Source organism: Nomascus leucogenys, chromosome 12, assembly GCF_006542625.1.
Source record: "Nomascus leucogenys isolate Asia chromosome 12, Asia_NLE_v1, whole genome shotgun sequence".
NCBI classification, from domain to species: domain Eukaryota; kingdom Metazoa; phylum Chordata; class Mammalia; order Primates; family Hylobatidae; genus Nomascus; species Nomascus leucogenys.
In genome coordinates this window covers 76,928,137-76,944,950 of record NC_044392.1, presented here as the reverse complement: position 1 = coordinate 76,944,950, position 16,814 = coordinate 76,928,137, and the positions used below count along the sequence as shown (strand labels likewise).

The window sequence follows — 16,814 nt, the reverse complement described above, 5'->3', positions numbered from 1 at the left end:
CCAAAATTTTAAAATGAAAACAAAGAGATTAAGTATATAAATAATGGATTTTTTGTTGGAAAAATCAATGATTTATTAATCAGGACACAGACCACACTAATTTTACATAAAGGAAAAATTATAAAATTGATAATAGAGTTAAGTGTATAAGTTTTATTATAGTAGGCTTAAGTATGTTCAATAATCAAAAACATAGAATCAAAACCAAGACACAATGGTAAAAAATATTTACGCACACAGACACACATAAAACAAAAGACTTATATAGAATAAACTAAGAACATCTTCAAATCAATTTTTTTAAAGTATATAATCCAATGGAAAGATTGGCAAAGGACTTGAATAGGCAATTCACAAAATATGATATCCAAATGACCAATGGCTGTAATACAAGATGCTCAATTCCAGTGATCATCAAGTTAGTGAAAATTAAAACCAGATTGACATGCCTACGAACCCACTCACATAAAATGAAATATACAGATAATTCTAGTGTTGGTGAGGATGTGGTGCAACCAAAATCTTCTGTAGTGCTAGTGAGAATATGAACTGGTACAGAGAGTCTTGGGCTATAAGATAATGACCCTAACCTTGTAGACAGTGGTTAAACAGTATCTTCTGAATCTGCATATATGCATTACCAACAATTCCACTCCTTGGTATATCCAACAGAAATCAGTAATATATTCACCCTTCCTCAAAAACAAACATTCTAATGATCACAACATATGCTATGACTATTCATTTTAGCAAAAAGCTGGGAACAACCCAAATATTCATCACCAGTAGAATGAGTAAATCAACTGTGGTATATCACACAATTTAATACTAGAAAATTATGAAAATAAACAAATTATTGCTACCTGCACCAACATGGATAATACCCAAAGACATAATGCTGACTAAAAGAAACCAGACTAATAAACACTGAATGACTATATTATATAAAAATCAAAACCAGGCAAAACTTATCGATGATTTTAGAATTCGGGATAGTACCCTTGGGGTTATTAAATCCTTGAAGAGAAAACGAAGAGTAATTCTGGGGTGCTGGCGATGTTCTAGTTTTTGGTCTGGAAGATGGGTACACAAGCATGTTTACTTTGTAAAAATTCATCAAGAAGGATACTTATGACTATGCTTTTATTTTATGTGTTACATACATCAAAAGATTACTAAAGAATTGAAAAAAATAATTTCTCAGAAACGTATCCCACCAAAGTCTTGATAACATACTTCATTCCACTAGTTTTAAATAATTTTAATTGTTACATAATTTTCTTTGTGTACTATGTGAATTTAAACTGATGTTATACAACTGTTAAGTAGCTATCCGTACAGCACTTATCATAAATCTTTTCTACTGTTTGAACATATACTTTACATATTTTAATCATTTTTTATAAAAGGGCTTTCTATTATATTCTATAGTTGTATATTTCCAGTTTTGTTCAATATCTTGTTTTATTTTTGGTTGATTTTAAAATAGACAACTTTCAGAGTACTCCTTCATCAGTCTTCATTATTTGCTTATATTCTCATGTGTTTATTTTTTCACATGAATTTTATCCACACTATTGAAATAATTCTTTTCTTTCAGCTATCTTATATAAATAAAAGGATAAACCATCAAAACTTTTCATGCAGGATTTGACCCAATCATATTAGTGTCATAAAATGAATACATTGATATGAATAAAGACTAAATATGGAAGCAAATTTTAATATTAAAGACAATATGTGACTAGCACATGAGATGAGCCCAAGAGTGGCAGGAATAAAGAGTGGTAAAACACCCGTGAAAATTTCAGAAAGTGTAATCGGCGATCAAATAAATACGAAGAACATGAGAGAAGGAGTAATTAAGAATAATTCCATCTTGAAGTGTTTGGCAGATGTTGATATTAAAAGCTCTAGATTTTAAATAAAAGGAGAGAGATTTGGGCTCTAAGATAATGACCCTAACCTTGTAGCATTTACCTCTGAATTGCCTGTCAGATGCCCAAATGAAAATATGACTTGGCCAGGCATGGTGGCTCTTGCCTGTGATCCCAGTATTTGGGAGGCCGAGGTGGGCTGCTTACCTGAGGTTAGGAGTTCAAGACCAGCCTAGCCAACTGGTGAAACCCCGCTTCTACTAAAAAGACAAAAATTAGCCACGCGTGGTGGCACACACTTGTAGTCCCAGCTACTTGGGAGGCTGAGGCAGGAGAATCGCTTGAACCTGGGAGGCAGAGGTTGCAGTGAGCCAAGATTGCACCATTGCACTCCAGCCTGGGTGATAGAGTGAGACTCTGTCTCAAAAAAAAAAAAAAAAAGAAAAGAAAAAAAAAGAACTAGAGGAGATGAGGCTTTTTTTTTTTTTTTTTTTTTTTGTACAGTGTCTTGCTTTGTCACCCAGGCTGGAGCAGTGGGATGAACTCAGCTCACTGCAGCCTGAAACTCCCTGGGCTCAGGTGATCCTCTCACCTCGGCCTCACAAGTTGCTGGGACCATAGACACGCACCACCACACCCAGCTACTTTTTTGTACTTTTTGTAGAGACGGGGTTTTACCATGTTGTCCAGGCTGGTCTCAAGCAATCCGCCCGCCTCAGCTTCCCACTGTGCTGGGATTACAGGCATGCGCCACCAAGCCCTGCCTAAGCTCTTTTCTTATTTTAGATTTGAGAGCTATCAGCATGCATGGGTAAGAAAAACCATTGAAATTAGTTTTTCACAATAAGGGAAGAAAAAAAGACACACACAAAAAATCAAATTTAAGAGTTTCTTAGTATCTTAATTGGCTGCTACTTGTAGCATTAAGGTAACTTCCTCCAAGGCAAAGTGTGCAGGAATGCTCTCAAAAACCTCTCCAGCTAGGGCCCAGGTTCCTGGTCTGTTGTCTTGGTCCCAGTTTCAGCATCTTAGCCATCAAATGGACGTGTTGAGATTGTTTTACTTGATTCCAAGCTTACCTTTGCATTCTTCACTTTCTAATCTTTCTCTACTCTATATTCTAACATCTTTAAGTAACTTTCACTCTATCCCAATAACTAGGCTTTCTTCCAGAACACCAGCCCAGGAATTGCCCCCAGAGCCCCTCCTTTGCTTGGAAGAAAGGAAACACTAAGGTGTCTGTGAAGCAGACAGAAAACCAGCAATCAGAGAAGAACCCCACTGGTTAAATGGCCACTGCTTTTCTAATTGTCCTAATTGTCTTGTCACTTTTGTATCACAATAATTTTTCCCACATTGGTGAAAACTGATCCTAGATATACTCACCCGGCATCCTAGATGTTGCTCTCCTGGCATTCTTCTGGGCATACATCTATTATCAAAATAATTAACATATTTTCAGATACTTTGCCAAGGGAGGAAGTTCTGATTGTTGAAATTCCTGTTTAACACTATGCCTTGACTTCGTGGTAGTCTTGTAATGTTTATCAGAATAGTGTCATCGGAACTCTTCACAAAATCCTTCAATGGTTTCACTTCCTTTGTCCCCTTCCCTTGTTTCTCTATTCCCTTTGTTCCTTTCCAAAGTTCAAGAATTTCGACTTATACCCATAACTTTATAACATACAATGCTATTCTCAACCCCCTTCCACTGAGCATGTTTTAAAATATATTTAAAACCCTTTTATTCTCTCTTCTACTATTTAATTCCATCTCATCAAGCTGTGTCCATAAAACTTTTTTAAGGTTAACATTTCAAAGTAATTCTTATATTAAATACGAAATCTGGAACAATTAGCTTTCTGGTTGTTTTTCTTTTTCCTTTCCTTTATTTTTTACATTTTTTACAGTAGCTTCATTTCACACCCCCTTCAGAGTAGAACTGTGAGAAACTTCATTACCTAATTGGCATTTTGCTGCATGATGTACCGCCCATAAGAGAATCAGTTTTAGAAATTACACAACAAATCCATTCTCACTGAATTTAGGCGAGGTTAAAAAATATATTTTTCATTCTAAAAGTATTCGTGAAGGGATAAATGTTAAAAAGATCAATTCCATAATAAGGAGAAAATGTTTGACATCTGGTTAGTGGGAGGGGGGATGAAAATAAGAAAAAAACTAGAGATGATATAACTTCTGAATCCTTACAAGTTTTAAATATTCGAAACCTAACATAATGCCATCTTCTCTTCTCTCTGAATTTCTCTCTCTCTATGCACTTTTTCTTCTTTAAATCCTTTAATTATAGCCCTAGACCAGCTGCAGTAGTGCGGACTGTAACTATGATTTGCTAACACTCTAAGTTTCTTGGTTTGCTGCAACTGGCTACCTCCTAAAAAAGATTGGACTTGCACCTCAACTCTCAGATAAAAAGTGAGAGCACTCGTACTCAGATGAAACTGAGTACAAGCAGATCCAGGTGGTGCAGAGATGGACTGTACTAGGCTCAGTCTATGTGCTACCTGAGTTCTGCCTGAAACCACCTACATCACGAGACCTCAGCCACTTGCCTCTCTGGTAGAGCAAGAGAGGCACTAGTGAAGATTCACACCTTCTACAGCTGTGATGTCCTGGATACTGCCACTGGTACTGGCACCTCCATCATCACAGATTTAGGAGCCTCCACACACTGCATCTACTGACGTAGGGACACAGAATCTACCCACTGGCTGTATTGGTCACATGGAGGCTTTGACTTCTCCAACATATATCTGAAGGGGCAAGCTAATACAACCCAGAATATGGCGGCATTAATGCTAAATGAATAGACTTTAACCAATAAAAGGGAGAAAACAGAGGGGGGCAGCAAATAAATGTTTGCCATCCCTTCCTGTAATTATTATTTTCTCTAATCGTTTCATATAGCCTCTCTGGAGACTTCCTACAACAATTAACAATCAACTGTGACGCAAGGCTGTGAAAAAAAATTTCAGGAACATACTCCTTAGCCTTAATTTTTCCTTTCCTCTTGCTTTTCTAAAATTCTATCCTCAAGAAAGTTGTAACACATGAACTTTTGCCTCAAGGTCTGTTTTCCAAGGAAGCTTATGCAAGATGGGCTAACTATCAGCAAAAATGATATTTTACATTGGCTATTCTAAAATGACGACAACTAAAACCTAAGGATATGGAAAATTTGAAAGAAGTATGAAAATATATATAGCAGGCAAATAGTAAATTTTTAAAACTACTGTAGTTCTATTAAATAGAGATAAAATAGATTTTAAGGAATAAAAACTATAAGTAACAAGGTGGATAAATACTCAATTATATAAAACAAATTTACCAGAAAGAGTTAATAATTATTTTGTGTGCAGCTAATAAAATATCATCAAAATGTATACAGCAAAAATGACTGAAACAGCAATAACAAAGTGACAAATTCTCAATCACAGGGAGAGACTTCAATTTACTTTTTTAAATTTTTGATATGTTAACCAGGAAGGAATTGGGAAATATAGATAATTTAAACACATTACTGACATATTTCTAATAGCAATTTTTGAAAACATAGAATGAATCAAAATATCATTTGACTGATGACTTGAAAAGTTGTATAGTCTCTCAGAGAAGTATTATGTAGCCATGAAAATGAACAAATTACAGCTATGTGCAACAACATGATGAACCTAAGAAACAGTCTTGAGTGAGAAAAGCATGTTGCAGAACACATTGACTATGATACCAAACTATGAAGTGCAAAATCTAGAGATAAATACATTTGTAATAGAAACTATTTTCAAAAGCAAAGGAACAATAAACCTAACATCTAGGATACTAATTGTGTTTTGGGGTTGGCAGAGCGATGGGATTTGGAGGAAAGCATAGATGCAGCCTCAGTGATATTGGTAATATCTACCTCATAAGCTGGTTGGAGGGTTAGTGACTATTTTATTTTCATGCTTCATTACTTTTATGTAAGTTGCACATATTATTTTTATGTATCAAACATTATAAAATAAAATAATATGTAAAATTTAAAAACTGATTTTAAAATATATGTCTAGTAAGTAGAGCAAGGTAAACCATTAATTACTGAAAAAGTTATTTACAAAAAATGAGTTTTACCTATTTTGTTACCAAGCTTTACTTACTACAGATCTTTAATTTGGTCTAAGATCATACTACACTGAGTCTCCTAGATTCTCTGTCAAAAGAACCGTAATTTCAAAAACGATAAACATTGATTCAATTTAATGAGCTGCTTTCTAATTTTACTACATGATTTTTTTCAATATGGAAGGGCTTTATGGTAATGTCCAGGGAAATTCGGCATGTTTTATTTAATTGTGGTCACAAATGTAACTATAATTTTGAAACTACCAGTGAAAATGTGCTAAAAATGTATCAGTATAGAGGAATGCCAGCATTACTTGATGTCATTTAAATATTCTTCCTTGAATTACCATATGCTATGTATATATACTGTATACTGTTACATACCCCAGTCCTCAACCTGCAAACCGTTAGTATAGTCAGCACACAGAGCGACAATGTAAGTGATAACCCTAGAGAACATGAATTGCTACTCTGTTCATTTTAATGCTACATACAGCTAAATGTCCATATACAGTCTATATCTCAATTATCCACATGCATTGAGATATATAACGATTACTGGCTTGTTCCCGACAGACTTGAATTTATTCACTTATTAGCTGTGGGACCATGGCAGTTTTATTATTGCTCTGACATATTTTCTGCATTTTAACAAAAGTGGTATTATGACTCCCCAATTTAGAGGTCTGTAGTGAAGATCAAATAAAGTAATATATGTAAAATTCATAGCACGATGTCCTTTTCATTCACTGTGAGCACTCAATAATAGTAAGCTGTTGTCATCATCATTATATGGTTGGGTTAGTGCTCACATCCGTGACCAGCTTCTAGCTCAAAAGAAACAGTGTTGGTCTGTTATTTTTCCTAAGACTTTGGACTAGCCAGACTCTATAAGAATATAGAGTTCATATATATGGAGAATATAAATAAAAGAATGATGAGTGTATGAGTTTCAGCTGCAAGAAACAGAAGACCCAACTAAAAGTGCCTTAAATAACAAAGAAAATTTATTATGTCACATATTAAGAATTCTTTTATAGGGATAGGGTGGTATGGGGTTCGTTATTCAGAAGCTCATGAATTTCACCAAAAACCTGGGCTGTTTCTATCTTTATTTTCTGCTACCCTCAGTGTGTCTGTTAGTCTCCCCAGACTTGCCAAACGCCTACAGCAACTTCAGGTAAGCTTCATATAGGATTGTTCAAAGATTGTCTGAAAAGATATCTCTTCCTTTTGTCTGAAGACTATGGAAATATCTTCCTAGAAGATGTTGCCTCATGTTCAGTGATCACAATTGCATCTTGTCCTTTCACATAAGTTGGGAGTGGAAAGGCTGTTAAGGGTAGGTAACTGACAGTATCTGTTACATGGAGGATGAGAAGTAGGTGTTGGAAGCAGCATTGAAAAGGTTAATCGATCAACAAATAATTACTGTACAGCATCTATTACAGAGAACAATTCTATGAATATGTGAGAAAATTAAAAAATGAAGATGGCAATATGCAGTTAAGAAAAATAAATGATAATTTTTATGAAAAAAGCAAAAATACCAGCGAGGACATAGAATTAAGTAAAATAAGAAAAATTTACAGAATTTTAAAACAGTATTATCTTATTAGTTATATATAGTGAATGTCATTATTCTAGGCATCTCTCCCCTTTATCTTTAATTACTTTTCCCTCAAGGGAAATAACCCTCATTTTATTTTCAGTATTAGCATACCACGTGGCTTAGAGTTTTGTTTTTTTTTTTTTCTGGTTGTTACCTGGACACTAACATTTTAAAAATAAACGGGAACGCTAGAAAAGTTTAATTATCTGCATTACACAATTTACAATTCAAGGGGAAAATCATAATGGTAAACTAAGCACTTAGCATGCATATATAATATTGTGCTTAGATTCTCAGGCTTACTGACAAATGATCAGTATATAAACACTTACGCAAACAAGGAAGTAAATTACACTTTAGTTCAAAGCCATCACAGAAGTCATAAAATTCCTCCCTGTGCATTTTTGAACTTGAAAATATTGATGATTTATATATACCATGTATTAAATCAAAATAGTCATCAAGAGAGTGACCAGTAAATATTTAATGGATTTATGAACATTAGACCTATTATTTTTAATTTGTTTCCATTATAGTTAAAAGGAATATTGAAAAAAAATTCACAATGGTGTTTTCTGCTGAAGACACCATGTTTTTAAAGGCTCTGAACTCATAAAAATTTTAAAGCTAATAGCAACCTTATAAATTATTTCATCCTTCCTCCTAATTTTACTAATGAGATCCAGGTAGATAAAGGCTGACAGACTTTTTTCAGGTCATTTAGCTGGTTAGCTGCTTGCTAGGACTGGCTTCCCCTCTTTGCAGCCTGCATTTGGACCTTTTTCACAGGATTTTTCTATTTTCTTCTCTAATGTTTTATTGTTCTTGATTTTTTTCTCTTTCACTGTTAGACAAATAACATATATTAATATTTTACTTAAATTTAAACAACTTCTTGTAGAAATATAACCATGGAGAGATGAATTTTCTTTCGAGTCAGTTGTACTCTAATACCTGTGAAGAGTATTTCCTTCATAGCTGGGAAATCTAAATACCAGTGCTGTTTCTCACAAGCACCCCTTCCTCAGTGTTATCCAAAAGAATATTTAATATCATAAAAGAATGAGTACCATAATTATATTACTGAAAAGAAAATCAAAGTGTTTCAAAGTCCCTTTCCCAAAGCTATGTATAGTCCCTGCAGGAAGACTGGTCTGAATAAGGATTTTACCTTCCAATCCTTGTCCCTGCACTAAAATCTACCACTTTTCTTTCCTTCAAAGTAAAATGCCCACAAGGGGACATGGCCCAATATTATCTTCTGAATACACCTCTGGGTCTATATTGCTTAAGTCATCTGCTTGATATAAGCACATCCTTTAGGCAGTTTCCACTTTGTCTCATTATTGTTCATGTTCATTTCCTATGCTGGTAAAATCAGCTAGCTATTTCCCATTCAGAGATTCATTCCTTCAACAAATATTTGTTGAACACCTCTTGTATTCCTGGCATCCTAATAAGCTCTGGGGATATTTTGGTGAGCAAGAAAGACACAATTTCTTTCCTTACAGAGTATTTAGTTCAACAGGGAAGGCAGGCAATTAGATAACTAAGCTCAACGTGCTATTTGCTCTGAACCAGAAATTATGGAGTATGATGAGAGCACGTAACAGTGACACCTAACACAACTTCCAGAGGAAGTCACTTTTAAATTGGATACTGAAGGCTGAGTAGCGAGTTCACAGGCAAAACAGGCCAGTTTCATTTTCACAATTTTGTTTTGAACTTCTTTATTTTTCAATAGAATCATTCCTAAAATAACATTTTAAAATCTAGAAGCTTTTCATTTGGAAACTCTGTTAAGTCTTTTGCACCAGGATTTTGCTGCCACATCTCAATTTCTGCATTTCCTTGAACTGAATCTTAATATCTGAATTCAATTTCTGCTGTGGCTGTGGTTTCTCAAAGAAGGGTCACTATCTAAGAATCACTTAGGCCAGGCACGGTGGCTCTCGCCTGTAATCCCAACACTTTGGGAGGCTGAGGCGGGCAGATCACGAGGTCAGGAGATCAAGACCATCCTGGCTAACACAGTGAAACCATGCCTCTACTGAAAACAAAAAATTAGCCTGGCGTGGTGGCACGCACCTGTAGTCCCAGCTACTCAGGAGGCTGAGGCAGGAGAATCGCTTGAACCCGGGAGGCAGAGGTTGCAGTGAACTGAGATGGCGCCACTGCACTCCAGCCTGGGTGACAGACACTCCGTCTCAAAGAAAAAAAAAAAAAAAGAATCACTTAAAGTAATATTTAACCTTGAGATTATAGGGTCCACTCTAGTTCCACTGAAGTATGATCTCTGGGGCACGTGGGAGAGTCCTCAAATTTGCATGATTAACAAGTTCCCTTCATACACACTGAAGTTTAAGACTTACTGGCTGCCATCATTGAACGTATATACAGAATGTAACTAAAATAGTCTTCCCCAATTTTCTTCTAATTGTCTCAAAATGGTGTATATTTGCCCTTTCATGGGAAAGCTATCTGTGGCTGTCCAAATGCCAAAAACTCACCTTGATTATTTTCCCATTACATTACCCTAAGGCACTATGTTGGTATACAAGCATTTCTTGGGACTAAAATGACACATGCCTAGGGCAATCACCGGTTATTGTAGCCCTCTTACTTGGGAGAATTAGGAATTAGAAAGGTCAGTGTTCGAAATTCCTGTTTCGCCTACCTAGAGTTGTATATTTTTATCTAGGAAAATAAAATCACAGTTACTGTAAGTAACAAGCCTCTGGCCAACTCAGAAAATTGGGGCAAAGTTTTTCAAAGTATCCTAGAGTTTTTAACCCAAGATACAAAGTTTTACCAACTAAATCATTCTGATGCCAAAGTATATTGTATAAAACCATTACTTTAGTTAGGATAAGAGTAGCCTGCTATGAAAATGACATCCATTGATAATTCAGTGGCTTAAGGAAGATTCAACATTATAGTGTTTTAAGTTGGGGAGAGTCCTTGCTCTACATAGTTTTTAAGTGATCAAGGTTCCTCTCATTGGTGCTCCTCCTTTCTCTAGGACATTCTAATTCTCTGAATTGTAAGTCAGGTTGCTATAGATTCCAGTTAGTGAAGAGGGGAAGAAGAGCATGGATAAAGCCCAAGAAATCCATGCATGATTTCCATTTATACTCTAGAAGTGAAAACCTAGTCTTATGGTCACACGTAATTGACATAGAAGCTCAGAAATGTATTCCCTGACTGGGTGGGTGCATGACCAGTTCCAATTGTGGAAAAAGGGAAGAAACAGATAGTGGTGTAAAACTAGCAGTCTCCATAACTGTACTTTAGAGGTGCAAACTGAATCGTAATCCTTTAGCCATAGAAGGGATTATTGGCCCTGCGGGGGGCGGGGGGCGGGGGGCGGGCGGGGAGGGTGGGTATGGCTTGTATTTTTTTATGAGCATAGAAATTAATTCATTTAATAAAAAATGGGACATATTCCCTTTTGGAAAATAGTTCTGTGCCATTTATCTCTTGCTGCTTAACAAATCACCTCAAATCTTAGTGACTTAAAAGAGGAATCAGCAGGCCGGGTGTGGTGGCTCACGCCTGTAATCCCAGCACTTTGGGAGGCCGAGGCGGGTGGATCACGAGGTCAGGAGATCGAGACCATCCTGGCTAACACAGTGAAACCTGGTCTCTACTAAAAATACAGAAAAATTAGCCGGGCGTGGTGGCGGGCGCCTGTAGTCCCAGCTACTCGGGAAGCTGAGACAGGAGAATGGCGTGAACCCGGGAGGCGGAGCTTACAGTGAGCGGAGATTGCGCCACTGCACTCCAGCCTGGACTTTGTCTTAAACAAACAAACAAACAAACAAAAACAGGAATCAACAAACATTTTCTGTAAAGGGGAAGAAGTACATATTTTAGGCTTTCCAGGCCACATGGTCCCTGTTGTAACTATTCAACTCTGCCACTGTAGTGTGAAAACAACCTTAGACAATACACAAAATCATGTAGTGGACTGGATTTGGTCCATGGGCTGCCAATCCGCAGTTCCAAACAAAATTTTTATTTTATTTTTGCTCATGAGTCTGTGGGTGATAAATTGGTACTCCAGTTAGCAGACAGGTCATACAGGGCTGAATGGGCTACAGTGACCTTGCTCATATGTCTGGTGTTTGGTCCAGGGAGCCTCAGCTGGTATAGTTCATCTCCACCCAATGTGGTCTCTCCTCCCGGCAGCTAGCTCAAGCTTTTTCACGTGGCAGTCTCAGGGCAGCAAGGACAGCAAGCCCTAATGTGCACGTGCTTGTCAAACCTCTGCTTTCATCAGGTTTGCTAGTGTCATCTGGCCAAAGCAAGTCAGCTGGCAAAGCCAGATTGAAGGGGGAGAGAAATAAAGTTTAGCTCTTGATGAGCGGAACAGCAAAGTCATATTGCAAAGATGTGTGCATACAGGGATAGGAGAAATTATTTCAATTATCTTTGTAAACAATCTACCATAAAGTCTTTGAAGTAATAAAGGGCTTACATTTCAATTCAACTTCAGTAGTTTTTTTTTCTCTACTAGAAAATTACTTGGATCCTTAAAATACTTTTTAACAATAACACGATCTTTACAATTTATAAGCTATATCAGAAAATGCATATGTATGATATTTTAAAATATTACAAATAATTAAATTCCAAGGCCAGAAATGAAAAAAGGATCTTAAGAATAATTCATATTGAAGACTACCTAGATGAGAGTTTTTAAGTAGGCAACTAAGCAGGGTTATCTCTAGACTGTTTAATCTTTCCTTAAATTTATTTCCTGCAGTGCCTACCTTTAAAGTTTCAAGTTACACATACTGTCTGTCATCATGATAGACACAGTGGCCTCTGGCTCAGAATTTTCTATGAGAGCTTTCTGAACAGTGGGGCGTATAGCTAGCATCAGTCCTCATGTTAAGTTATCAAGAACTTTTGAAAAACTGAAGCCATGAATTTGATCTAAGTCAGGGGAGTGGGTTAAAACTTCAAGTGTCCTTGAGCTTCTATATGTGTGTGTGTGTGTGTGTGTGTATATATATATATATATATATAGAGAGAGAGAGAGAGAGAGAGAAACAGAGAGAGAGAAGCTTATATATATATCACTGTAGGAAACAGAGTTTTTTTCTAAACTAATCATACAGAAGGAATTTACTATTCAAGTATTAGTAACTTTATCTTCTTTACAAAAATCTAATAATATTTAGGAGAAACCGTTTCATCTATAAAGTCAATAAAGTCATTTTTACAAGTCTTCCTCTCCTGGAATTTGGACGAACTATTTGAAACGCTTTCTAGGATGTTAGAAATGTGAAACTGTTCTATGTTCTATATACAATAGGCTGAATTAAAATACTACAGTGCCACCATTATTGATGTTTACTATGTACCAGGAATCATGTAAAATATACCATCCCATGAAAGGTTTTCAGAATCTTATGTGAACCTGTCATATTTAATTTTCCTTTTCAGATGAAAAAAAAAAATCCCTTTAGGTTCATAAAGGTTAGGAAACTTGCCCAAAGTCCAGTGGTGTTCTGGTAAGCTGGTACATAGGGAATAAAACCATGATTGTCTGATTTAGTGTGCCAATTTTAGAGGTGTAAATAATCTCATCTTGGCTGATTTCAAACTACCAGTTATGTCACTGAGCACAATGTTGGGAAGAGATGCACACAATCAGCTATCATAAACCAGTAGGAGGTGGCTCTGACACACGACTGCCAAGATCACAGATATAATAGGAAGTAGGAGAGCCAGGATTTGAGCTACCAGTTGTCTACAAAGCCCATCCTCTAAATCATCATACAGTGATGCCTTCCTAACATAATAAACTACTCACCTGACAAATCATAAAAATTATGAATGTCAATCACATTTTTAATTTCAGAACACAGGTATCTTTTTACACTATTTTGGAAATTAATACAGGAAATGGTTTTTCAGAATTATACAAGTTATATGATAGAGGTCAAGGAAAAGTTTTATGCTTCTTTCATTCCATTATCCTCTTTTTTTTCCTTAAGCTTTCACAATTTCTTTGTGTTATTTCTTATTTTCATTTTATTGCCACATTTCATCTTAAAATTCTTATGTTTGGCCCCCAACAAATTTCTTTGCTGTTTTAGACTGTTTGCTGCTGCTGTTTCTTTTCTTTTTTCTTTTTTATCACATATTTATTTATTTTTTTCTTACCTTATGGCACAACTTTCACATTTTGACTTGTTGGTTCTTCAACATTCTGGTTTGAGCAAGTAAGAAGACGGATAGGAAGCCCTATTACTAATATCAGATGGGCTTACATTTTAAAAATTATTTATCCACTCTGTATCAGAGATTTTTCATCTGCAAATGGGGATGACATAATACTTACCTTGTGCTATATGAGTTGTTGATCAACTAAAATAAAATGAAAACAATAGACTATACAAGAAACACATATGGAAGCCCTGAGATAGGGATGATACCTTGAGAATGCATGAGATCCAAAATTATTTGATGCAGATACAAAAAATCATTTGATGATTGATAGGGACTCATTTTAACAATTTGGAAACAATTGAACTTTTCAAACTGATAGCATTTTTTTCACAACATAAATAAAATCGTACTCGGGTACTTTCTTCATTTAACAGATTTTACACCAAGAATTTTTATCCTTTGTTTAAATAATAAAGGTACTCAAAAATACCATTTAACATTATCATGGATTGAAAGAATGATAAATGAGAAAATCTATTTTTCCCAAATTACCTTATATGTGTTAAGCTTTGAAAAATAAGAAAAACAATTTTGCAAATTGGTATGAATTTCTATCTGATTGGTTGAGGGTAAATTTACGAAAGCATACCTGTGTGATGATAGATCAATGCATGGCTACACTACACCAGAGCAAGCACAGACTTTAAAAACTCATTGGAATTTTCATAATTTCTTCAAATGTTTGAATTGAAGTGAGTAGATACCCAGCAAATTTTTCTCATATGCTTCTGTGAAAATATAAAAGTATAAATTAAGTTGGTTTTTCTTTTTATAAAATGAGTTTCATTGTATATTTTCTTCCAATGTAAAGACAGAATATATCCTGTGAAATAGCTAGTTGATAATGGATTATTACCGTGGTCAATAAGTTTAAAAAAACTTACCTGTTGTCTGATGTGTCATTTTTATAAATCCATGGCAAAATCGAGTGGCATCTTGATTTTCTGTTGAAATTACTACTTTTATTATGTGGATTATGTAGCATATCCTAGAGTTTTGAAGAGTTGTACAAAATGGTGAGTAAGAATTTTTTTTTTCTGAATGCATTTTCAAGTACCTCTAGGCAAATGAAAAAAAAATGGATAGGAAATAGAGACAATTTAGAAGATTGAGGTTCAAATAAATTAAAACCAGCAATAGAAGCAATATGGAACTCTGAATCAGGAAATACAGCCAGGAGTGAATTTGATTTAAATAGTGGTTAATTATAATTAAACTGCAAACAAAATTTGTAAATCATGTATAAGGCCACTGAATGAAACATATAACAAAGTTTGGATTTTGTGTATTTTTATTTACTTTTTCTTCCTCAACTCCTACCCTGACATTGGTGTTGTCCTATGAGAAGCCATTTTGTATGGCAAACAGAGGATAGTTTAAGACTATAGTAATGTTAGGGGCTAGAAAGGAATCTGGGGGAGAAAAAAAAAATCATTAACTCAAAATTTAACCAATATCCTTCTAAAAGATGGAAAGTGATGACGATGGCATAATTGCTGCCTCAACCTAAAGAAAACAAAACTATTGAACAAAATACCACTGTTCTTTCCAAAGCCAAATGATTTTATTGACTATTCCAATGGCTTTACTTGTTAATTTCATCGCTCAGCAGACAGAAAGTGCACGTTGGCAATAACATCGTCATATTGGCTTTTTTCCTTTACAATTAAAGAATTTAAATTTTTCTTCTGCATATCACATTGCACTAGACATACATATTATTTCTCTTCTAATTTTGTTGTTACTATAAGGTGTGAGCCTCACTTATTAATGCATGGTAATTGACAGCTTCTTTATTCAAGGAAACGGTGGGGATGATCAGTTTCTGCATAAAACTTTAGACTGAAGTAAATGGTTTCTCTCAAAATTCTGGGTTAGATTTTATTGACCAGTAAAACACATGACATTTTAGGAGCTTGTAGTAGTTTATTTTATCTGCAGGAAAATGTATCACCGATGAATATTAAATCTAAACATATTCTAGTTTAAACAGATGGTAAAACAGAAGTAGTGAGAAAGCTAAATAAATAATAAATAAATTAAAGAGAAGTCAGGATTAGTCACAAAGTGAAAATGAAAGCTCTAATAATGACAAGGTTGTGAACAAAACATTTAAAGAAAATGCAAGACGCATAGCTTGGATATCTAAATTCTATTTCTTCATAATTTTCTTGGCTTCATTTTATTATGAAATTATCAAATTTAGCTCAATGAATATAAAACATGCTGAACTTATGAGAAGTGCTACCAAGATTATCTTGCAACATAAACATCAGTTTTGTGGATCCTTAATATAATCTCTATATTGTCAAGATGTTATATTTAATAGTTCTAATCCTTCAATGAAGACTACTATAATTCCCCAAGTTAACTTTATTTGGTTATATAAACAATCCATTTCAATATTACACCATGCTTTTTATTTTAAGCATTTTATTTTTATATTAATTTTAATTTCCAGAAAACAGTTGATAATGTTTAAATTGATCATTTTTAGGGAATGCATGGTTTGTCATAAGCAACATAAATAAACACATTAATTGCCTTGTCATACTTTTATCTGACAGATGGGTCCCCAGGCATAGAGCCTAACCTTTTATTTTGACACCTGCCACATTTTGCCAGCCCTGACCCTTTTTTCTTTGCCAGAATGTCACTGTGTTCACCATGGTTGCATTAATCTCCAGCTTTTAAAAGGCATAATATTGGAACCCTTCTGAGAATCACTGCTATCAATCAGCTGATACTACAACATAAAGATTTCACAGATCTATCCAACATCCCTTCTCTCCTGTGATTCAAGCACATTTTCTCTTATTTCTATGACCTACTGGCTCAGTAAGATTACATGGAGCTTGTTTTAATCTAAAGCCGCATATTGTTAACATCTGACACAAACCATTTAATTTAGCAGTAATTTAAAATTTAGAATTTACTGAAGAATAAAAAAGGAAGCTATG

At 35.1% G+C, this 16,814-nt stretch overlaps 1 long non-coding RNA gene across 1 annotated transcript in view; it reads right to left on the bottom strand.

The window, feature by feature from the left end:
• LOC115837657 overlaps positions 1–16,314 on the bottom strand; it is a 32,910-nt gene extending 16,596 nt beyond the window's left edge. The window contains exons 1-2 of the long non-coding RNA XR_004032716.1: positions 14,739–16,314; positions 14,444–14,582 (exon numbers count right to left, since the gene is read on the bottom strand). This is a non-coding gene — a long non-coding RNA (uncharacterized LOC115837657). The remainder of the gene's footprint in view (positions 1–14,443; positions 14,583–14,738) is intronic.
• Between the last annotated feature and the right edge of the window lie 500 nt (positions 16,315–16,814).